This window comes from Jaculus jaculus, chromosome 5 (genome assembly GCF_020740685.1).
Source record: "Jaculus jaculus isolate mJacJac1 chromosome 5, mJacJac1.mat.Y.cur, whole genome shotgun sequence".
Lineage (NCBI taxonomy): Eukaryota > Metazoa > Chordata > Mammalia > Rodentia > Dipodidae > Jaculus > Jaculus jaculus.
The window spans coordinates 105070682-105092474 of NC_059106.1; the positions used below are offsets into that span (position 1 = coordinate 105070682).

General features: G+C 42.4%; 1 pseudogene; it reads right to left on the reverse strand.

Annotated features, from left to right (window-relative positions):
- Nucleotides 1-10810: 10810 nt before the first annotated feature.
- LOC101601304 lies at nt 10811-11394 on the reverse strand (annotated as a pseudogene).
- Nucleotides 11395-21793: the final 10399 nt, after the last annotated feature.

A 21793-nucleotide genomic window follows, 5' to 3' on the forward strand; every position in this document is an offset into this window, starting at 1 on the left:
AAAAATTAAAATAAAAAAATAAAAAAGAAAAGAAAATCATCAAAAAACCAACAACCACATAATGAAATGTAACAGAACTATCAATGACAACAGACCATTCTCATCATTCATCTCAACATAATTGAAGAAAATTAGAGAGCCCTTAATAACTAGATAAATGAATTGAAGGAGAGTCAACAAATAGAGGATCTCAAAAATCAGTTGATTAAGCTTAATTAGTACATGATCTAATGTAAAAATGAATTGCAAGAAGCATCAAGAAAATGGAAAGCCAGGCATGGTGGCACATGCCTTTAATCCCAGCACTCAGGAGGCAGAGGTAGGAGGATCACTGTGAGTTAGAGGCCATACTGAGACTACATAGTGAATTCCAGGTCAGCCTAGACTACAGCAAGACACTACCTCAAAAAAAAAAAAAAAAAATCGAATGTGGACCTGAAAATGGAACTCAGTAAAAGAATATGCTGCAGAAAAATGCAACAGAAAACCAAAGAATAGCTGTTTTATTTAATTTTTAAAAATTTATTTTATTTATTTGAGAGAGAGAGAAAGAATGGGCACTCCAGGGCCTTCAGCTGCTGCAAACAAACTCCAGACACATGCACCACCTTGTGCATCTGACTTACATGGTCAATTACTGGGGAATTGAGCCTGGATCCTTTGGCTTTTCAGGAAAGTTCCTTAACCACTAAGCCACCACTCCAGCCCTAACTTATTCTTTTAAAATATTTTTATTTATTTATTTACACAGAGAGAGATAGGAGAGACAGAGAGAATGAATGAACCAGTGCCTCCAGCTGCTGCAAATGAACAGATGTATGTGCCACTTTGTGCATCTGGCTTTCATGTGATCACTGGGGAATCAAACACAGGTCATTAGGCTCTGTAGGCAAGCACCTTAACTGCTAAGACATCTCTCCAGCTCCAACTAGGTCCTATAAAAGTCTTCCTAGAAATCATCACTAACAGAGTAAACCGTGTGGAGGTCAGAATTTCAGAACTCAAAACCAAAACAAAGGAAAATGACTGGGAGTTCAAAAACTATTCTAAGTTCAAAATATCATGTGAACAGAATGTGAGAGAACTGTGGGAATCCCTAGAAAGACCAAAAATCTGGATCATGGACATACAAGAAGGGGAAGAAATATAGGCTAAAAGCATGGAGAACATCTTCAACAAAATCATTGAAGAAAAATGCCCTATTGTCACAAAAGAGAAACCCATCTAGATACAAGAAGCTCACAGAACACAATATAGATAAGACCAAAGAAAAAACTCCAAACACATAATTCTTAAAACTCTAAACAATGAAAACTAAGGGAATGCTAAAAGCAGCAAGAGAAAAACAGCTCATTACAAACAGAGCTAAGCTCATGAGAATTACCTCTGATGTTTCAATAGAAACTTTAAAAAGTCAAAAGGTGCTTGGAATGTACTCCAAAATCTAAAAAATGTTGGCCTCCAACTCAAACTACTATACCCAGCAAAAGTATACCTCATAATAGAAGATGAAAGAAAAACTTCCCATGATGAAAGAAAACTGTATGTGAGAACAAAGCCAACCCTTGTAAGAGTACTTCAGGGAATAATCCACACAGAAGACTCAAACAACCAACCTCAAGAGCCAACAAAATGGAAAAACAATAACAGAAATTAGGACAGGAAAATGTACAAAGCTCAAGAAAGCACCAAACCCCACAAAGCCTTTACCATGACAGGGATTAAGTTGAACCTCTCAGTTATAATTTTAGACAATGGTCTCAACTCCACAATCAAAAGACACAGGTTAACTGGATGGATCAGAAAAATGTATCTATCCACCTGCTGTCTTCAAGAAACCAAACTTCCCATTAAAGATAAACACCTCCTCAGGGTGAAAACGATTTTTTCAAGCAAACATGAATAAGAAACAAGTGGGTATGGTCATACTAATATCTGCCAAAATAGCCTTCAAACCAAAAGTAATCAAAAAAGACAAAGAAGGCTGGGCGTGGTGGCGCACGCCTTTAATCCCAGCACTCGGGAGGCAGAGGTAGGAGGATCGCTGTGAGTTCAAGGCCACCTTGAGAATACATAGTGAATTCCAGGTCAGCTGGACCAGAGTGAGACCCTACCTCGAAAAACCAAAAAAAAAAAAAAAAAAAAAAAAAAAAAAGACAAAGAAGGCCACTTCATACTCAAGGGAATGATTCAACAAAAGAATAACACAATCATAGATTTAAATTCACCAAAACATAGGTGCATTTTATAAAGCAAAATCTACTTGACAACAAACCAGAAATAAATCCCAATAACATCATAGTAAGGGACTTCAATATCTCACTAGAGTCTTGGAAAAGAACACTGGAGAGAAAGAATAAAAGTAAGGAGTCAATGAGAAGTGAGCACACAGCAAACTGGTTGCCTTCAGGACTATCCTTATGGACTTCTAGGCATTGGGGAGTTTTCAAGGAAACCCAGATACATGGAATTGGATTGTCTTAGGACCATCTGAACATGGAGCTGGCTGAGATTTTCTTCTGGAATGGTTCATTGAATGGCACAGTCATGTTTGACATGGCCAAAACCTGTTTCCGTATGGCTTGTAAAACAGATGAGATATTAGCAGAGTTATCAGAAACATATACACAACATTTAACCTTGATAATAGCCTTCCAGAGTGTACCTTTTAAAATTCATCCAGGGGGGCTGGAGAGATGGCTTAGCGGTTAAGCGCTTGCCTGTGAAGCCTAAGAACCCCGGTTCGAGGCTTGGTTCCCCAGGTCCCACGTTAGCCAGATGCACAAGGGGGCGCACGCATCTGGAGTTCGTTTGCAGAGGCTGGAGGCCCTGGCACGTCCATTCTCTCCCTCCCTCTATCTGTCTTTCTCTGTATGTCTGTCGCTCTCAAATAAATAAATAAATAAATAAATAAATAAAAAATTAAAAGCATGCACCACCATGCTTACACCTTATTAAAATTCATCCAGGGGCTAGTCAGGGCCAAAGGTTGGTACCATAGAACCATTGGGCCCATTAAAGGCTGTACAAATATATGTTTGGTCTCAGAACTTACTTGAGGATGCCCTGGCATTAGTTAGAAGAGATTCACCATTGTTCCCAGTATAAGGAGGTCTTTTGAATTAAGTGACCTTTAGGCAGAGTCATCTATATATATTCTAGATTTGAAAATAACCCTTTTGACATCTATAGATGTTTGTCCTTATTATAGAATTAGAATGATTAGACATGGGGAAAACATGTCTTAAGGTCTTGTTTGTTTCCCCTCTTAAAAAGCTCTTGTTGTATTACTTAATAGGCCATTTATATATTTGAGGTATTTCGTTATCTTTGGTTATACATATCTCTTTGAATGTTTAAAACCAAGCAGATAGCCAAAATTTAATCAAGGATTAATTTTGGAGGTCACTAATGGCTCTCCACAGGAGACTTTAGGGACCCAGCAGTGGCCCTGTAGCTTACTGGTGTTTTCTGTATGTTGGGAGGAGTCAGGGGCCATTCTTTGGGAAGTCAGGCGGACTGATTGATCTTCAGTTGTGACTCTCTTGTTTCAGACTATACATCAATTTTTGTTGTTGTTGTTTGGGTCTCAGTATCCTCTCTGCTCAGGAAGACAAGTGACTTACCAGGGGCCAGTGTAGCAATGTCCCATCATCTCTAGTGGCTTCCTGACCTGGGAGAACAGGCCTTTTGCTGTCATGCTTTCAATTAGCTTTGGCTTCTACATAGGAAGTTACAGCAGTCTGGGTGTATGTACATATAGAGTACATCTGATTACTGAAATAGAATTAGTTAAAGAATGGCACAAGAGCTTCTTAAAATCATTTTGTCCAACCTTTCAAAATTTTGATGTACTGTGCAGCATAAGCCATATCTGAGGCATAGAAAGTAGGCATGTAGCCTTTAAATATCTGTTGCAGTCAGGTTCACATTGCTGGTAGAAAACACCCAACCAAGAGCAGCTTGTGGGAAAAAGAAGTTTATTTTGACTTACAGGCTCGAGGGGAAGCTCCACGATGGCAGGGGAAAACGATGGCATGAGCAGAGGGTGGGCATCACCCCTTAGCCAACATAAGATGGACAATAGCAACAGGACAGTGTGCCAAACACTGGCATGGGAAACTGGCTATAACACTCATAAGCCCACCCCCAACAATACACCACTTCCAGGAGGCTTTAATTTCCAAATGCCATCAGCTGGGGAACCTAACATCCAGAATACCTAAGTTTATGGAGGACACCTGAATCAAACCACCACACTATCTAATAGTTATAAATGCAGGCAGAACCTATAATGCAAATTTAACCAATTAATTTAGCCTAGAAATTGTCAGAAAAGGACAAATAAGACAGTATAAAGTCTTAGCACCTGTGTTTGAAAACAACTTTTATTAGTTCAGATACTTGTGTGGGCACTAATTACCCAGGGAATGTTGGAAACAGAACCACAGAGCTTGAAATTATTTCTCTCAGATGAGAATCATTATTTGAGCACGAGGCTGTAAGCTTAAGTAGGGAATATGTCTTAAGAGTTAATTTTATTATAAGCACTGGACTTGAGATGCCAGAAATGAGACAGTCACTTTACATATAATAGAGCAGAATCTGGTCTTTGTTGAGCCAAAACAGCTAAGCTCTAATACAACCCTTAACAAATCTGTTTTGAAAGAAAAAACACCATTTGACAACTAATTCTTTTAGCTTAATCTTAATAGCCACTGATTTTATTTACAATAGAAATTTTTATTAACATAAAACAAGTTTATGTTTTACCCATGACTTAAATTTAATAAAGCTTAAGCAAGCTATCCCAACATATTTTACCTAACAGAAGCATAAAGGTTATAGTGACCAAAATTAAATCACTTAAACCTAAGTGATTAAACTTAGTGATGAATTAGAATTAGAATAAAAAAAAGGTACCTTTGAAGTCAAAATGTCTTTAGGTATGAGTACCTCATCTTTGGAACTTAAACACTTATATGTGAACCTTTATCTTAAGAGTCAATTTCTTCAATGGTTAAAATCTTGATGAGTAGAGGACCCTAACTCACTTTATGAGAGTCTTAATGCCAGTTTTTATAACCGTTAAACCATAACAAATTAGCATCAGTGAGCTGTTAATGAGTGAGGCCTTAATAATAAGACTCAGTTTTTTTTTATTAAACCTTGGCAGCAGGTAAACATATTTTAGATTTTATCCAATTAAATGCCCTTCCCTGAGCAACCTTTCATTACTATCATGATGTCCTGGTAATATCTATCTTTCTCTTTTTCACCCTCTCTAGACTTTTTTTCTTTGTTTCCCAATTATAATAAGACAGAAGATGCCTCCTGGAGCAGCTGTTTTAAAGTTCTTATCTGGTTTGGTTACCAGTTTTTGTAATTTCTTATTATTATCTTAAGCTTACCTGAAATTCAGGGTGGCCTCAAACTCATGGTCATCCTTCTATTCAGCCTCTCTGAGTGCTGGGATCAAAGGCATGCAATGGCATTCCTGGCTGAAACTTTTCCCTGTTTTCTCCCCAATCAAAAGGGGACACACAGTGCATTCTATGTGCCTCCTGGAACAAGGAAGGTCCAAGAGAGGTATCTATGGTCACCCATAAGGCCGGCTTCCAAGCTCGGGTTCTTCCACAGTATTTTCCCAGTCCCTGGCATGCACCTTACATCATGGCATATAAGGTCACACTAACTGCCCTTGCTCCTGTCTTGGCCACTTAGATGCCAAACTGGGGGGAGGGAGGGCTTCCCCTGGGACCACTTTCCCTTCTTTGCTCTGTGGGAGTCTGGCATATGGGACCCCAAGTGGTAGGTGAATGTTTGGGACTAAAAGGTTGTTATTATTTTAAAGGTAATCTTTGGTTTTATTACCTTAAATATAGGGATCCTGCCCTTTTTGATATTAGTGAGATAGATGAGATTATGTACTTGATGTCTTTTATCATGTTTTTACTTTGTTATACACTTTAGATAAGGCTGATGTTTGTTTTATGCAAGGAGTTTATAACCTGATCAAATACCTTGACTCAGTTCACCTATTTGACTTCTTTATCTAGTGAGAAATTTCATTTGATAGAGGTGACTTTTGATGTACAAAAGAGAGGAACTATAAAAAGAATCAGAATTATATGCTGTTTGTCATTCCCTTTTCCTTGTCAGAGACAATTGGCCATTTTGTCTCTGGGCAGGGTCTGGGGAACACATGGCTTAAACCTGAATGGAGTCTGAGATAAAGGGGGCATCATCCCTTTATCCAGAGTCCAGCTTTGCCATGACTTTAAATAGCATATAACACTAAGCAAGAGTGAAAGGAGATAGCAGATAAGAGAGCTAAGCATCCTGACATTTCTTTTTTTTTTTCATAAAAAAATTTACTTTTATTTATTTATTTGAGAGAGACAGAGTCAGAGAGAGAGAGAGAGAAGGAGAGAGATTGGGCATGCCAGGGCATCCAGCCACTGCAAATGAACTCCAGTCGCATGCGCCATCTTGTGCATCTGGTGTACGTGGGTCCTTGGAGAGAAAAATCATGTCTGTGTTAACGCTCTTTACATAATATTTACATTTTAGTAAGTTATTACTGGTGACTAACTATACCTTTCCTAAAATGCTTGATATCAGATTTTCAGATTCCAGAAATATCTGCATTAGATAATACACATCAGATATCTTGGGGAAGGGACCCAAATCTAAACATAATTTGTGTTTCATGCATCTCACACATATGCCCTAATTTTATGCAATAAAATTAAAATAAATAAATAAATAAATAAAATTAATAATAAAAAATAATAAATAAAAAATAAAATTAAAAAAGCTGGGTCCTTTTTTTTTTTTTTTTTTTGAAGTAGGGTCTCACTCTAGCTCTGGCTGATCTGGAGCTCACTTTGCAGCCCCAGGCTGGCCTCAAACTAATGGCAATCCTCTGACCTCAGACTCCGGAGTGCTAGGGCTAAAGGCGGCGTCACCTCTTCAGGTATGTCTATGTTTTGACTGAAACCTATCACATGAGGTTAAGTGTGCAGTTTTCCACTGTGGTGTCACATTGGTTCAGTTTCAAATTTTGGACATTTAGGATTTCAAGTTTCCAGAGAAGGGATGATGTTCAACCTGTGTATGTACTCTACAGATGACAAAATATATGTGAAAATGTGCATTTTACATGCCACTTCACATAAAAGATTTCAGCATCCACATTTTGATACACTGGGGAGCCTGGACCCAGTACCCTACTGAGCGCAAAGGATAGTACTGCAGCCTCCTTCCACATAAAGGAAGGGTTTGTATAAGAGGCAAATACACACACTGTGGGCATAGATCCTATCCCCTCATCTTCTCTTACGTCACAACAAAGTTAATGTCGAAATAAGTATGATGGCACATGCCTTTAGTCCCAGCACCTCCAGAGTCCCCTTTAGTCCCAGAACCCCCTGCCTCTCCTATTGCTTCCCATCATTTTCACTTCCTCAGTGCCTCACCATGTTGCTCTTTAGATCCTACAGGCACTAAAACCACTTTTTGGCCACCATCATTTTCCTGCTTTGACCACCACAGCAGCCTTCTAGCACAGAATAGCCTTTCAGTTCTACTGCAGCTGTCTAAAATCAGACCAGATCCTTTGACTATGGAAAACCCTCTGCTTCCCTTCTTGGAAGTCCCACACCCTCTGTCTCTCCTACTCCTTTATCATCTTGCACCCCAGGATACCGGTCTTCTCAGTTTTTTGTTTTTTTTTTTTAATTTTATGAGAGCAGATGTGTGCATGAGAAAGAGGGAGAACTGGCACACTAGGGTCTCTAGCCACTGAAATTGAACTCCAGATGTGTGTACCACCTTGTGTGCATGGCTTACCGGTTTCTGGGGAGTCAAACCTGGGCCCTTAGGCTTTGCAAACAAGTGCCTTGATCATTGCTAAGCCATCTCTTCAGCCCCCTCCCTTTTTGCCCTATTTTGTTTGAGAAAGAGAGAGAGAGAGAGAGAGAGAGAGAGAGAGAATCAGCACTCCAGGGCCATCTGCCACTGTAAACGAACTCAGACATATGTGCCATCTTGTGCACCTGGCTTACATGGGTCTTAGGGAATCAAACCTGGGTCCTTTGGCTTTGCAGACAAATGCTTTAACCCCTAAGCCATCTCTCCTGCCCTCTTTTTGTTGTTGTTGTTGTTGTTGTTTTGCTTTGTTTTTCAAGGTAGGGCCTTGGCTCTAGCCCAAGCTCACCTGTTCACTATGTAGTCTCAGGGTGGCCTCAAACTCATGGTAATCCTCCTACCTCTGCCTTCTGGGTGCTGGGATTAAAGGTGTGCACCACCGTTCCCAGCTCCTCTCTGTTTTTGAAATCAAGTTTCAACCAAGGGCAGGTAGATTTGCAGGTTGACTTCTCAGCTATTCTAGTAAACAGCCTAGAATGAATACTCTTCTGTACAGATCCACCTTTTTTTCCCATGTCACTTTACAACTCAGAATCCTGGGTCCTTCTCATAAACCATGTTGCAGTGTGTTTCTGGATGAGTTCCCAGAGAATGAGAAGAGAGGATAAAGAAAGAAAACATAGAAATTGAAGAGAAGATCAACCAAGCAGACATACCCTTCTCTATAACTTGGATCCACTTTCTCTGGAGTCTCTAAATTACACACAAACCCGAGACATGAGTGATGGTTAAAAAAAAACTGGGTTTTATTGTTTTTGCTAAACAACACAAAAATATTTCCATTTGAAGGTAGGGATTGAATTATTTAGCTTTGATCCATTTATTTAAGAAAAGGGAAAAGAGATCATGGCTAAGAAAAGTTAACCCCCATCCCTCCCCCAAAGCTCTAGCCAGTCACATGAGCATCACCATGTCCCACTCAGTGCCTGATATTCAGGTGTTGGCACACTGTGTCCCATGAGACCACCCTGAGGGCACAGGAGCAACAAGTGCCAGTTTCAGCGCTCAGCAGGATAGTCAAACCAGACAAACTGGTGTGGGCTAAAGTCCAGAAAGTCTTCCCAGGTTTTCTTCCCATTGGCTGAGCACATACAAACACATCAGCTTGTAAGATCATAGGGGGTAAGAGGGGGCCGAAAAGCAGGAGTGTGGCAGGAGAAGAGAAACTAAAGATCATTCGAGCTTTTTCCTGGGCTAGAGGCTCTGGATATAGACTTAAAGAAAGGCTGGAGTAGATGGACTCCAGGTTTCTTAGAAGAGAAAATCAGCCCTGGAGGATGAAGAGCTGAGATGTGCCATGCAAGTGAGTTCTTCCTGTAGAGGCACGAGGGAGGGTCGCTGACTCCCAGGTAGACCAGTGAGAGATTCTTCGACTACCTTGAAGACAAAGGCAGAGGGAATCCTGAGGTTGAGGCCAAATGTGAGACAGGTACACACAGTTTAAAACTAGAAAGCCATCAGGAACCCTCAAAGCCAAATCCTATCTGCATACACTGGCTCTGCAAAATGCTGCAGGAGATCCTTGTTGTGAACTAACTCAAATTAATTATTTGGCTATGGGTGGTAGTGAGAGACCAAGGAGAAGCAATGTGCTGCATCTGGCTTCTGTGACCTCATTTAGTGGCTGGACAGTGGTGCTGCCATTTTAAATCAGACAGCCATTTTGACTCTGATGAGGAACTAGCTGACTAATGTGCTATTTTTGCTTCTGTGTCTGTGCTTGCTTAGCTATAGCCCGCCCCCCACCCTTGATTCCTGGGAAGCCTCCACTTCAAGGACATTCCAGAGATACCTAGCCATGGAAGCTCCGGCCTCTTGTAAAAGATAAGTTCTGCAAAACGCTCTTGCAATAGGTTCTGCAAACAAGTTACGACCTAAGATAAGTAGGCTGGAGTTCCTAAGCGCACCCTCTCTGAAATTCCCACTCGTGCCCTCTTAGAACCAATCATTTTAAAAGTTACAATATGACGTAACCTTTCCTTTATAAACCCCTTTCCTCTGAGGGTCGGGGCTCTCTCCCTCACTACCGCTGTGCCAGACTGTGGGGGCAGAACCCAGGCCTAGGCTTGCAATAAAGAAACCTGCTGCTTTTACATTTGAGTGTCTTGGCTTCTGTGGCAGTTCTCTGGGTGACTCCTGGGTGACCGGGGGACTTGGCTGCTGGTCAGGGGTCTTGGCACAACAGTAGAAAGGGCTACTCTTCATTTTATTTTTATTTTTTTCAGAGCAAAGAGGTGGGAAGAATGGCCATGATCTAGTAAAAAGAGACCTGAAAGAAGCAGAAAATACTTAGAGAACATTTTAATATAGATTTCCATATATATATTTAAAGTTAAGAAAAATAAAACTAATTCAAGCCATGCATGCCCTGTGCAAAAAAAAAAAAAAAAAGTTACAAAATAAAAAGAATAATTTAAAGTGAGACCTCTACTGCTCTGGTCTCAACTTAAGAATCACAGTCAACTTGTTACTTTTATTTTGGAAGAAAAGATGTAAAAGTTTCTTCAATCATAGAAGGCAAGTGTATCCACTTATAAAAACAGAATGGCAGAAAGAGAGGAGAAAGGAAAGTCAAAGGTAAAGGACAGCATGGGAAAGGAATTTTCAAAAATAAAATTAACAAGAAGACTGCTCCAGAAGGGGGCTGTGAAAAGGACATGGACCAAAGTCTGTTAGTCAAGTAATGATTCAACTTTTAAATTATTCTCTTGTTCTTTTTGTTGGGTGTTTTCTTGGTTCAAGTCTAAATTTTGAAAATGCTGACCCTTTAACAAGAGCCAACAGGAAATACAAGATCCCTTCTCTCCCCCAGCTTGCCTGCGCTGAAGCCACTACTACCTCTGTGGCTGGATGCTGGAAGAGCCCTCCGGGGGTGGACTCAGGACGACAGGGCGGCCTTCTTCTGTGGTTGTTGGGCTTGTGGGCGCTGCAGTATCTTTTGGCTTTCCACATCTCTAAAAATGTTTTTCAACTCTTTTGCATACATGACTCAGTGCACTCCCCTCTTTGCCTTTACGGTTCTCCACTTGATATGGGGGTGTAATAACAACTTCTTCCATGACTACCATGTTTTTTTCTTGCCATTTATTTTTTAATGGTCTTGTGAATGGTCTTAAAGAGCTGCTGGCCCTCCAGGGAGACCCAGCGCTGATTGCATAGGCCTGGCTCAGCTTCTCCTCCTCCATCAGCTCTTTGCTGGCAAGCTTACTAATATTGAGTGAAGCTAGGGGAGGAGGGGTTTCTGTTTGGTCATTAATTATTTCCCACTTCTGAAACATACTGTAAGTTTATGAGCAAGATGTCTGCACCATTGGGCTTTCCACTGGAAGAGGGACATTTTAAAGCCAGCATTTTGGACTGGTAGTCAAAGGCTACCACTTCGCCCTGTAGCCGCAGCTCCTGGCACGTCCAGCATGGCACCTGGCTCTCAACACCAAAGAACTGACCCGGAGGAGCCACCATCTTGGGAGAGCGGCCTGCGGAGACGGCCCTGACATTTCTTGTCTTACTCTGAAGTTGCTTGTTTTTACCTACGAAATTTATTTTACTTCATTTTTAAGTAAGGTGATAGGGTCTCGTCTATGTCTAATCTGGTTAAACCTCCAAAGAATGTGAACTACACCTGGGTTTATGACTTTGTGATCTAACTAGCATTGAACCTGTGTCTAATGTAAGCTGAATTTAGATTAAGTCTATGCCCCTATATAACTTTTAGAGCTTCCTTTAGAGTCTATAAACAGTTGAAAAATCTTTAACTTTAGGCATGGTGTTTAGGTTTAGCCTGAAAGTTAGCTTTCTGTTCTTTATAAAAGGAAATTAATTTTAGGAAAAATTTGTTTTTTGGATCTCCTATATCTTTCCTACATACACACACCTTCATCCATATACTTTAACATTCTGATCTAAGTTTCACTCAGAAAGCATATTTAATGAGCATCCTATGTCCAACATTGAAAAATTCATTCTCAGTTCCTTCAATCAACTCATCTCACCCCATAGTTACCCATATTTCTTGTAAGACTATTAAGAGAAACTACACCAAATTGATTAATCCTATTACTCACTGACAAGCAAGTAGTCTAGATCAAGACAATTTTATGGCATCAAAAATCTCTACCTACCAACCAGATTTGCATTATAATAGCAGTATATATACCTATAGATCTTATATAACCCATTAATTTGAGATATCTCCTATTAATAAACTCCATGAAATACACTTTTTAAAGTTATAAGTCTATGAATACAGACAAAATATGACAACCGTTTTGGGGATACTCTTTTTCAATGCCTCTATCACATTTGGAAATGCTTTTATTAGGAGTAACTAAGGCAAATTTTTGTTTCTCTAATGAGGCTGGCTGGCCTAGAACTCAGACCAGTTGCCTCATCCTCTTAAGTAACAGGATATTACAATCTTTTAAAAATACCTGGCAAATTATGAGTCACCACCTCAGAGAGAATTCTGTTGTTTTCAATAATCTTCTATGTAAGTTGAAGTTGACCTAGGACATAACTAAGTAATTATATTTATGATACCATGTAACAAAGTATGGCATTGTTTACATAAAATTGCAGCCCACCATAGGCTTTAGTAACATCTGACCTTTTTTTTGTTGTTTGTTTTTTGAGGTAGGGTCTCACTCTAGCCCAGGCTGACCTGGACTTCATTCTGTATTCTCAGGGTGGCCTCGACCAAGAGATGTCAGTTCCCATCGCTTGACAGACAATGGACCATGCCCACTGAGGCTCGAGTTTCACTCATGTGTGGTGGGTGGGTGGCCTGCGGCAGCAGCAGTGGCAGCCCAGAAAGCAGCGCCACTTCCATCTTGAACAAAAGGACATGGCGTAGTGGTGGAGGCTGGTCAGGGAGGAGCTCACATGGTTGTGTGATTGTCAGTAAGGGGGTGGATGGAGAAGGGTCCTAGTCAGGGGAATTTATCATGTTGAGATTCTTTTGGTCTGTGTAACATAAGTCACAGCCCAGAAGGACAGCCCAGATCAGGAGGTGGGTAGGGTGGCATGGATGGGTAAAGTGAAGTGGTTGTGGAAGAGTATGGGGTCATTTTTTCTAATTTGTTCTATAGTCTTTTTAAGACTTTTTAAGACTAAGGACCACTGGCTGGTCCTTGGGGCCCTCCTCATCGATGTCATCATCAGATTTTGGTATGGTGGTATCTAATAGTGTTATGCCCAGTTCTCAGCACCCCCAGTGACCACCAAGGAGAACCAAACATGTATGCAAGGGCAAGGAGCTTTATTTTCAGGCTCTTGACTTCACCAATGCAGTGGGTCTGTACAAGAGCCCCGAGCAGCAGGGGGCAGGTTTTTTATAGGGATTTGAACAAAGAAGTAGGGAGTGGCTACATGATTGGTTGATTTCTTAGGACATTGGCAGCAAGGTTGGTGGGCAGGAGCTAGGTAACTAAGCAACAAGCAGTAAATAACATTTGTATGTATTTTGATTGGCCGAGACAGGGAGGTAGGAGGGACAAGTCTTTGGCCAGTCTCAGGTGTCCTGGGGCAGGGCAGCTGCCCCTTAGTTTCTTTGTGTAAGCTGAAACTTGTAACTTAGGCCTAACCAGGGCAGCACTCTACTGAAGCCTGTCATGGCATCATTTAGTTTCTGAGTCCTTCAATAGCTGATATAATTGGGAGGAAAAAGGGGTGAATGTAGAACAAGGAGTTCAATCTATAACTGTCTATGAAGAATCAATTGAGATTATTCACTACCTTTGGACCAGCCCCACCCAGCTCCCAGGGTCTCACCTGGGGTCAGGACTGGTAGGCACAGAGGCAGTGGCTGAAAACACTGGGCTGCCCACTGGCCCAGGTGGCACATGGTCTTTGGGAGTGAAGAGGGCACCTCCCAGGGAGTCCAACCTCCTCACAGGGCAAGTATGCCCCAGTACCAGCTTTGTGAAGGGAAAAAGTGGGAGGGGACCAGGGCTCCTGGGGAGGGAAGCAGAGACATTGCACCTGTGCTGGCTGAGGTGCCACTGTCCCAGCATACATGAGCCCACCAATAGACTTGAGCCACCACTGGCCAGCTTGCAGCCATGTCACTGCCCTAGTGGAGAAGCTTGAAAGGAGATGAAAAGGGAGTGTGTGTGTGTGTGGGGGGGGGATTTCCTTCCTGAACTTCTCATCTCCTAGCCAGATAAGATATGCAAGTCCATATGTCTGGGTCATATGGATCCCAGGAAATCATCCAGGGGGCAATCTGGAGGACATCCTCCCAAAAGAGATGGCTTCCTTCTGGGAAAGCTTAGTGTCTCTAGCCTTGAGAAGTACTCATAAACTTTGAATTTGTGACTCCTTTTGGTGGGAGGTGATGTTACCCATGATAGAAAAAGAATGGAGACATTAAGATCAGAGGGCACCACATTTGGTCCCTTGCAATGGTGAGAACTGAAAGTAAAGGAGAAAAGGGAGAAAGCTGTCAGCCCTCAGCCATGGAGGCAAGGCCATAGGGGGCCAAAGTCCCTCAGGGAGAGCACTCACCTATCTGGGCATGTCTCAGAGGGTTCCTGTTCAGGTACTAGCTGTGGTTCCTGGCCCCAGGCAACTGTGGAGCAGGGTCTTGAGTGGCCATGAGTGCAACAGGAAGAAACACCCAGGAGACTGTGTCAGAGGACAGATCATTTATTTGTTAGGGGAATGGGCTTATAAGCTTCATGTAGTGATGGGAAAAGGTATGGGGTATGGGTCACAGCGGGATTGGCTGTGTGAAGGCTGCTGGATGATACCTTATTAACATAGTGTTAGGATGGGAGTACAGGTCACATGGCCATGGAAAAACTGAAACCTAAGTCTTATGAGTACGTCCAGGTGCCCCAGGAGGGGGAGGGAGTGGCCTCACTCCTGCCAGTCTTGAGGTGAGATTATCAGGGTCTAGGCCTGGTACAACCTCCTGTGGCCTGGGGCCCTTAGCTGTGCCTGACATCTCAGGTCTGCTTAAGCCTGCAGTGATCTAGGGCCCTCAACTGTGTTGGACATTACAGGTATGCAACACCCCATGTTGTGCCAAGACCCCTGACCAGGAGCCAACTCCCCCAGTCACCCAGGAGTCACCCAGAGAACCACCACAGAAACAGAGACATATGAATATAAAAGCAGCAGATTTCTTTGTTGCAAGCCTAAGCCTTACAATCCAGCACAGCAGTAGTGAGGGAGAGAGCCTCAGTCCTCAGAGGGAAGGGGTTTATAAAGAAAAAAGACCACCAAGGTTATATCATATTGCAAGTTTTCAAATGATTGGTTCTGACTTCCGGTTAAGATGGCGGCTTAGGTACCACGCCAAAGCAGCCTGGGGGGGGGGGGGAGAATGAAAAAAACTCAGCAAAATACACTTTTACTAAAACATGAGGTGTATAGAAAATCAAAACAGCAGTGCAGAAGTAGAAGAGATCCACAGCCCGCACAGGCCGGCAAAAGTGGCCCTGGAAGGTCTGCTGACCGCAGTGGCGGCAGCACACCAGAAAGCCACCAGGCTCAGCTCCAGCCACAGGAAAAGTCAGGTGAGGGGAGCCTCCACTCACACTGGAGCTCTCTGCAACTCAAGAAACATGAAGGGAGAATGGCAGTGAGCAATGGAGGAATAGATCACAAGGTAGAAGAACATGTGGAACAGTGAGAGAACTAGAACACCACCTGTGCCCAGCTCCAGTGAACAGAGCAACAGTCCCAGGACCCAGCCACGCCAACTTGAGCCGACAGCAGGACCCAAGCAGCAGCAGAGTCCAGCAGCAACATCAGCGGCTCAGGCACCAGCAGCAGCAGCCCCAGCAGTGGCAGATCCAGTAGCAGCAGCAGCAGCAGATCCAGCAGCAGCAGCTTCAGAGGCAGCAGTCACAGATCCAGCAGCAGCAGCAGCAGCAGCTGAGGATCCAGCAGTGGCAGCTAAAGCAGCAGCAGCAGCAGTGGACCCAGCAGAGGCGACAGACCCAGCAGCAGCAGCTTTAGCAGCAGCTGTGACAGATCCAGCAGCAGCAGCTTTAGCAGCAGCTGCGACAGATCCAGCAGCAGCAGCTTCAGGAGCAACAGTGGCGGTTCCCAGCAAAGGGGGGGGGGGGCAATCTGCAGGGCCACAGTTGACAGGCTCAGTTTGCCCCACAGGAAAAACCAGTGCCCAGCTCCAGAAATCAGAACAGCAGCCCAACGACCCAGCCAGCAACTTGACTGAGACCAAAATCATCCAAAAAGGTAACTGGGATTGCACCAGGGAAGGGTCTCACTTCGTCACAAGCTGACTTGGATCCCTCAACAGACCAGAAATCTTAACCTCTTTGTTGCTAGAGGATCTGGTTGTTATAATACCTACTCTTGCATAAATACTTGGTGCTGTTTTTGATTGAATGTGTACAGTGTTAACTTTTAGAATCTACCTGTATCTTATTCCACTCAGCCTACTTGAATACTCCCATAGCAGGGAAACTCAACCCCTTAGGAACACCTTTGTAGATACTCTGAGTCTTAAGAGCCACACCTAAGACCTTAAGCTCCTACCCTGAAGATATAAAATGACTGGTTCTAAGAGGCAGCGCATGGGAATTTCAGAGAGGGCGTACCTGGGAACTCCAGCCTACTTATCTTAGGTCAGTAACTTGTTTGCAGAACCTATCTTTTGCAAGAGGCCGGGGCCTTCATGGCTAGGTATCTCTGGAATATCCTGGGTGGAGGCTTCCCAGAAATTGGGTGGGGGGGCTATAGCCAAGCAAGCATGGATACAGAAGCAAAACTAGCACATTAGTCAGCTAGTTCCTCATCTCAGCCGGGCCTGGGCTCTTTATTTACTCAAAATGGCTGTCTGATTTAAAATGGCAGCACCACTGTCCAGCCATTAAGTGAGGCCACAGAAGCCAGATGCAGCATGTTATTTCTTGGTCTCTCACACCACACCACACCTGGTTTTCTGTGGTGCTGTAGATTACTACATAAGACTTTAAAAAATATTACTTCTTTATTTGCATGAAGAGAAAAAAATTAGAATGATAGAATGACAATAGGTGTGCCAGTGCCTCCCAAAAGAAGTCCAGATGTCTTCACCACTCTTTGCATCTGTCTCCATGTGGGTACTGGGGAATTGAACCCCTGCTGGCCAGCCATGCAAGCAAGTGCTCCCAACCACTGAGCCATCTCCCCAGTCCCCAACTGTGAAATGTATTTATTTTTGTTTGTTGTTTGTTTTCTGAGGTAGAGTCTCACTCTAGCTTTGGCTGACCTGGAATTCACTATGTAGTCTCGAACTCATGATGATCCTCCTACCTCTGTCTCCTGAGTGCTGGGATTAAAGGTATGCACCATCATGCCTAGCTCGTAAAATATGTTTTTATGTAAACAAATCTTAATAGTTTTGTTTGTGAGGTTCCCGGAAAATATTGGGAAAGAAGCTGGGTGACTCACACTTATAACTCCAGTCTGAGGTAGAAGGATTGGCATGAGTTTGAGGCCAGCCTGGGTTATAGAGTGAGTTCCAGATCAGCCTAGGCTAGAGTAAATCCCTGTCTCAAGATTTAAAAGAAAAAAATAGCTGGGCATGGTGGTACCTTCCTTTAATCCCAGCACTCAGGAGGCCTGACATCGGAGGATTGCCATTAAATTTGAGGCCAGCCTGGGATAAACAGTGAGTTCCAGGTCAGCCTGGGCTACAGTGAGAACCTGCCTCAAAGAAATAAACTAAATTTGGATAAAAAGAATGTCATATAGGCATAAAAACCATGAACATGGTTCATTGTTATTTAACATTCTTATTTAAAAATGTCTCTATTTATAGGAGGAATATTCTCCGTATGTTGGTAACCTCCATAGCAAATATTAATTGTGCTAGAATTTTTGACTCTCAGCTGGTAAGAGGCTTCAACCAGACTCCAGGGTGAGGGGTTCCTTTCCTTTCTCATATCCCCATGATTTTCACTATCTATCCTGCTTCATGCTATGTATTCATTACTTTCATATGGCTGTGACTACTTGACAGAAACAACTTAGGGGAGGAAATATGTACTTTGGATCATGGTTTCAGTTAGATTTCAGCCCATCATGGTGGGGAAGACACTGTGGTAGTTTGAATGTATGTCCCCCATAGACTCAGGCATTTTATTAAAGCTTATAACTTAGAAAAGAAAAAAAAAAAAGCTTATAACTTGTATGTCCAGCCTCCTACCTGGAGGAGATGTCACTAGGGGGTGGATTCTGGAGTCTAACCCTAAGGTGTCACTGGCAGTGGTGGGTCTGATTTCCAGCCCAAAGGTAAGCAGAGAGGTCTGAGCTGGGGTGGGGGAGAGAGGTCCTACCTGCTACAATTTCCTGCTATTTTTCTGCTTCTGATGGTTGATGGCTGGTGGTGGTTTCTCTCTTTGCTTGGGTTTATGAATGGGACTGTAAGCCTTGTGAATGACCAGTCCACACAAGACCACTCTGAAGCAAAGTAAAAGTTTTAGTCATGAAAGACATCAGCTGCCAGACTGTTTTATGAAAGAATAGCACAGCATTCCTGGGTTTGCATGGGTTAGGTTTTATAAGGCCTTTCTGCTGGGTGAGGGATAGGAGAATAAGAGACTTGATTGTGAAGTCAGGTAGGGGAGTTTCTTCAGGGGAATTTTTCTGTTAATCACAAGATTATGGTCAGGCAGTTAGGGTGTGTCAATAAAACAGAGGTCAGTTCCCTCTTGAGATAAGGTAAACAGGAAATTGTGGCCTAGGGGCGAGGGGAAAGAATGGGTCATGTGGTTACTGAGGGATATAGTCAATTTGGGTCTTCGTTTTTCTGTAAGGCTGCTTCTCATCACTACTTTTTCATCCACAGCAACTCCGTCTTAGGACCTGGTCTGACCTACCTTTCCAGTCTGTTATTAATAATAATTGGGCACCATTTTGACTTCTGTATTTACTTCCTGCTGAGTGAGAGCCATTATTGCTCTAGGGGATGCTGGATCCTGTGGCTGGTGGGTCCCCTTGGAGTTGGCAGTGGAAAATTGGTCCACAGTGGCTAGAGGCTGATATGAACTAGGAAAAGGAGAGGTCAGTGATAGTTGGTTAAACTTTTGATGGGTAAGTTTGTCTACCTGATTTTGATGCACTTCAGGAGGCAGGGGCCAGGAGACACAGTAGGCATACTATACTCAGAGGTCCCAGTAGCAGCAAGAGCCAAAGCCTAACAGTTCCAAAAATATTCCATGACCCTGCAGTACTTGGTATTCCTACCTGAAATTGTTCTGCCAGATTTTTAGGCTTTTTTTTTTCTTTTTTGAGTTTGGGTCTCATTCTAGCCCAGGCTGACCTGGAATTCACTATGGAGTCTCAGTCTGCCTCCTGTGTGCTGGAATTAAAGGCGTGCACCACCACGCCTGGCTTGTTCTTCTTTTTTTAAGTAATTTAGTTTATTTTTTGTTTTTTTGTTTTTCGAAGTAGGGTCTCATTCTAGCTCAGGCTGACCTGGAATTCACTCTGTAGTCTCAGGGTGGCCTTCAACTCATGGCAATCCTCTTACCTCTGCCTCCCAAGTGCTGGGATTAAAGATGTGCGCCACCACACCCGGCAAGTAATTTATTTTTTATTAACAACTTCTATGATTATAAACAATATCCCACGGTAATGCCCATCCTCCCAAAAGTTTCCGCTTTGAAACTTCATTCTCCAGTGTATCCTCTCCATCTCTCAGTCAGTCTCTCTTTTATTTTGATGTCATCATTTTTACCTCCTATTATGATGGTCTTGTGTAGGTAGTATCAGGCACTATGAGGTCATGAATATACAGGCCATTTTATGTTTGGAGGAGCATGTTGTAAGGAGTCTTACCCTTCCTTTGGCTCTTACATTCTTTCTACCACCTCTTCCTCAATGGACCCTGAGCCTTTGAAGGTGTGATAGAGATATTGGAGTGCTGAACACTTCTCTGTCACTTCTCAGCACCATGATGCCTTCTGAGTCATCCCAAGGTCACTGCAAACTGAAAAGAGAAGGTTCTCTACCAAAAGTGAGAGTAGCATTAATATATAGGTATGAACATTAAGAGAAGTGTTTACTGGGCAGTTTGATAAGCATAGTATATACATTTAGCCAGGCAGCAGCAGACGTTACACCCCTAGGGCTCATGACTACCCATGATGTAGGTTTTCAGTATCAGGGATGTATTCCATCACATGGAGTGGGACTCCAGTAAAATTAGAATGTAGTTCATTTCCCCCATGACAGACATGCCCCTATTGCACCCGTGGCTCATTTTCCCTGGCTAGCCAAATATAAGGCCTGCAGTGTCCACTGTTGAGTATCTTCACTGGTGATTTCTCTCTCTCCCAATGAACTGCATGCAGAATGGCTTCTTCCAGGTTTCTGTCACCCAGTCTACATGGAGGAGCTTATCAGCTCAGTTCCAGGAGGATTTCTTAGTGGCCTTTCAGCCCAAGTATGTGGAGTCTTTGGCAATAGGGTCTTACCATCTATTCCTGGTAGGAAACCAAGAGCGTCAGCAATGGCCTATAATGTTTTATGGGCATCAGGGACCCCTCTGGCCAACAACTCACTGGAAGGTAGTCCATCCCTGGCACTGAAAATTTTCTAGTAACAATCTAGGGATTTTGAGTGTTCCATTGTCAAAAAAAGTAGGTTTCCACATGATTTATTTATACCCCCTTGTATTTTGATTTGACATCCCTCTACCTTTCCTTTACTCAATCTCTTCCTCTGATCTCACTTATGCCTTTTACCCCAATAATCTATTCTTCTGCTTGCATACATACATACATACATATATATATATGTAATACCATCTTATAAAGGACCCCCCACATTCCTTTCTATTCCCTTTATATCTCCTTTCTAGATTACTGGCTTCTGATATTGAGTTTTCTTCCTACTCATACAGAAGTCCAATCATCTATAGTTAGGATCCACATATGAGAGAGAACATGTGATGTTTGGCTTTCTGGGTCTGGGTTACCTCACTTAGTATAATCCTTTCCAGATCCATCCATTTTCCTGCAAATTTTATAACTTCATTTTTCATTACTGCTGAGTAGAACTCCATTGTGTAAATGTGCTATATCTTCATTATCCACTCATCAGTTGAAGGAAATCTAGGCCTGGTTCCATTTCCCAGCTATTGTCAATTGAGTGGCAATTAACATGATTGAGCAAACTATCTCTAAGGTAGTGAGATGAGTACTTAGGATATATGTCTAGGTAAGCTATAGCTAGGTCATATGTTAGATCTATTTTTGGCTGTCTTAGGAACCTCCACAGTGTCTGGACCAGATTGCATTCCCATCAACAGTGTAGAAGGGTTCCTGTTTGTCTGCAACCTCACCAACATTTATGGTCATTTGTTCATTCATATGGTCATTTCATGATGGTAGCCAATCTGACAGCAGTGACATGGAATCTCAACATAGTTTTAATCTGCATTCCCTGATGACTAGAGATGTTTATGTGCCATCTGTATTTCTTCTTTTAAGAACTCTCTATTCAGTTCCATATCCCATTTTTAATTGGCTTGTTTGATTTCTTATTATTTAATTTTTTGAGTTCTTTGTGTATCCTAGATATTAATTTTCTATCAGATGTATAGCTGACAAAGATTTTTTCCCATTCTGTAGGTTTACTTTTTGCTTTATTCAGTGTCCTTTGCCATACAAAATCTTTGTAATTTCATGAGGTCCCTGCAGTTAATCTGTGGTTTTATTGCTTGAGAACTGGGGTTATATTCAGAAAGTCTTTGCCAAGACCATTGTGTTGAAAGGTGTCTCCTAGTATTTCCTCTAGCAGTTTCAGAATTTCAGGTCTGATATTAAGGTCTTTTATCCATTTGGACTTAATTTGTGTGCATGTAGAGAAAGAAGGGTCTACATTCATCCTTCTACAGATA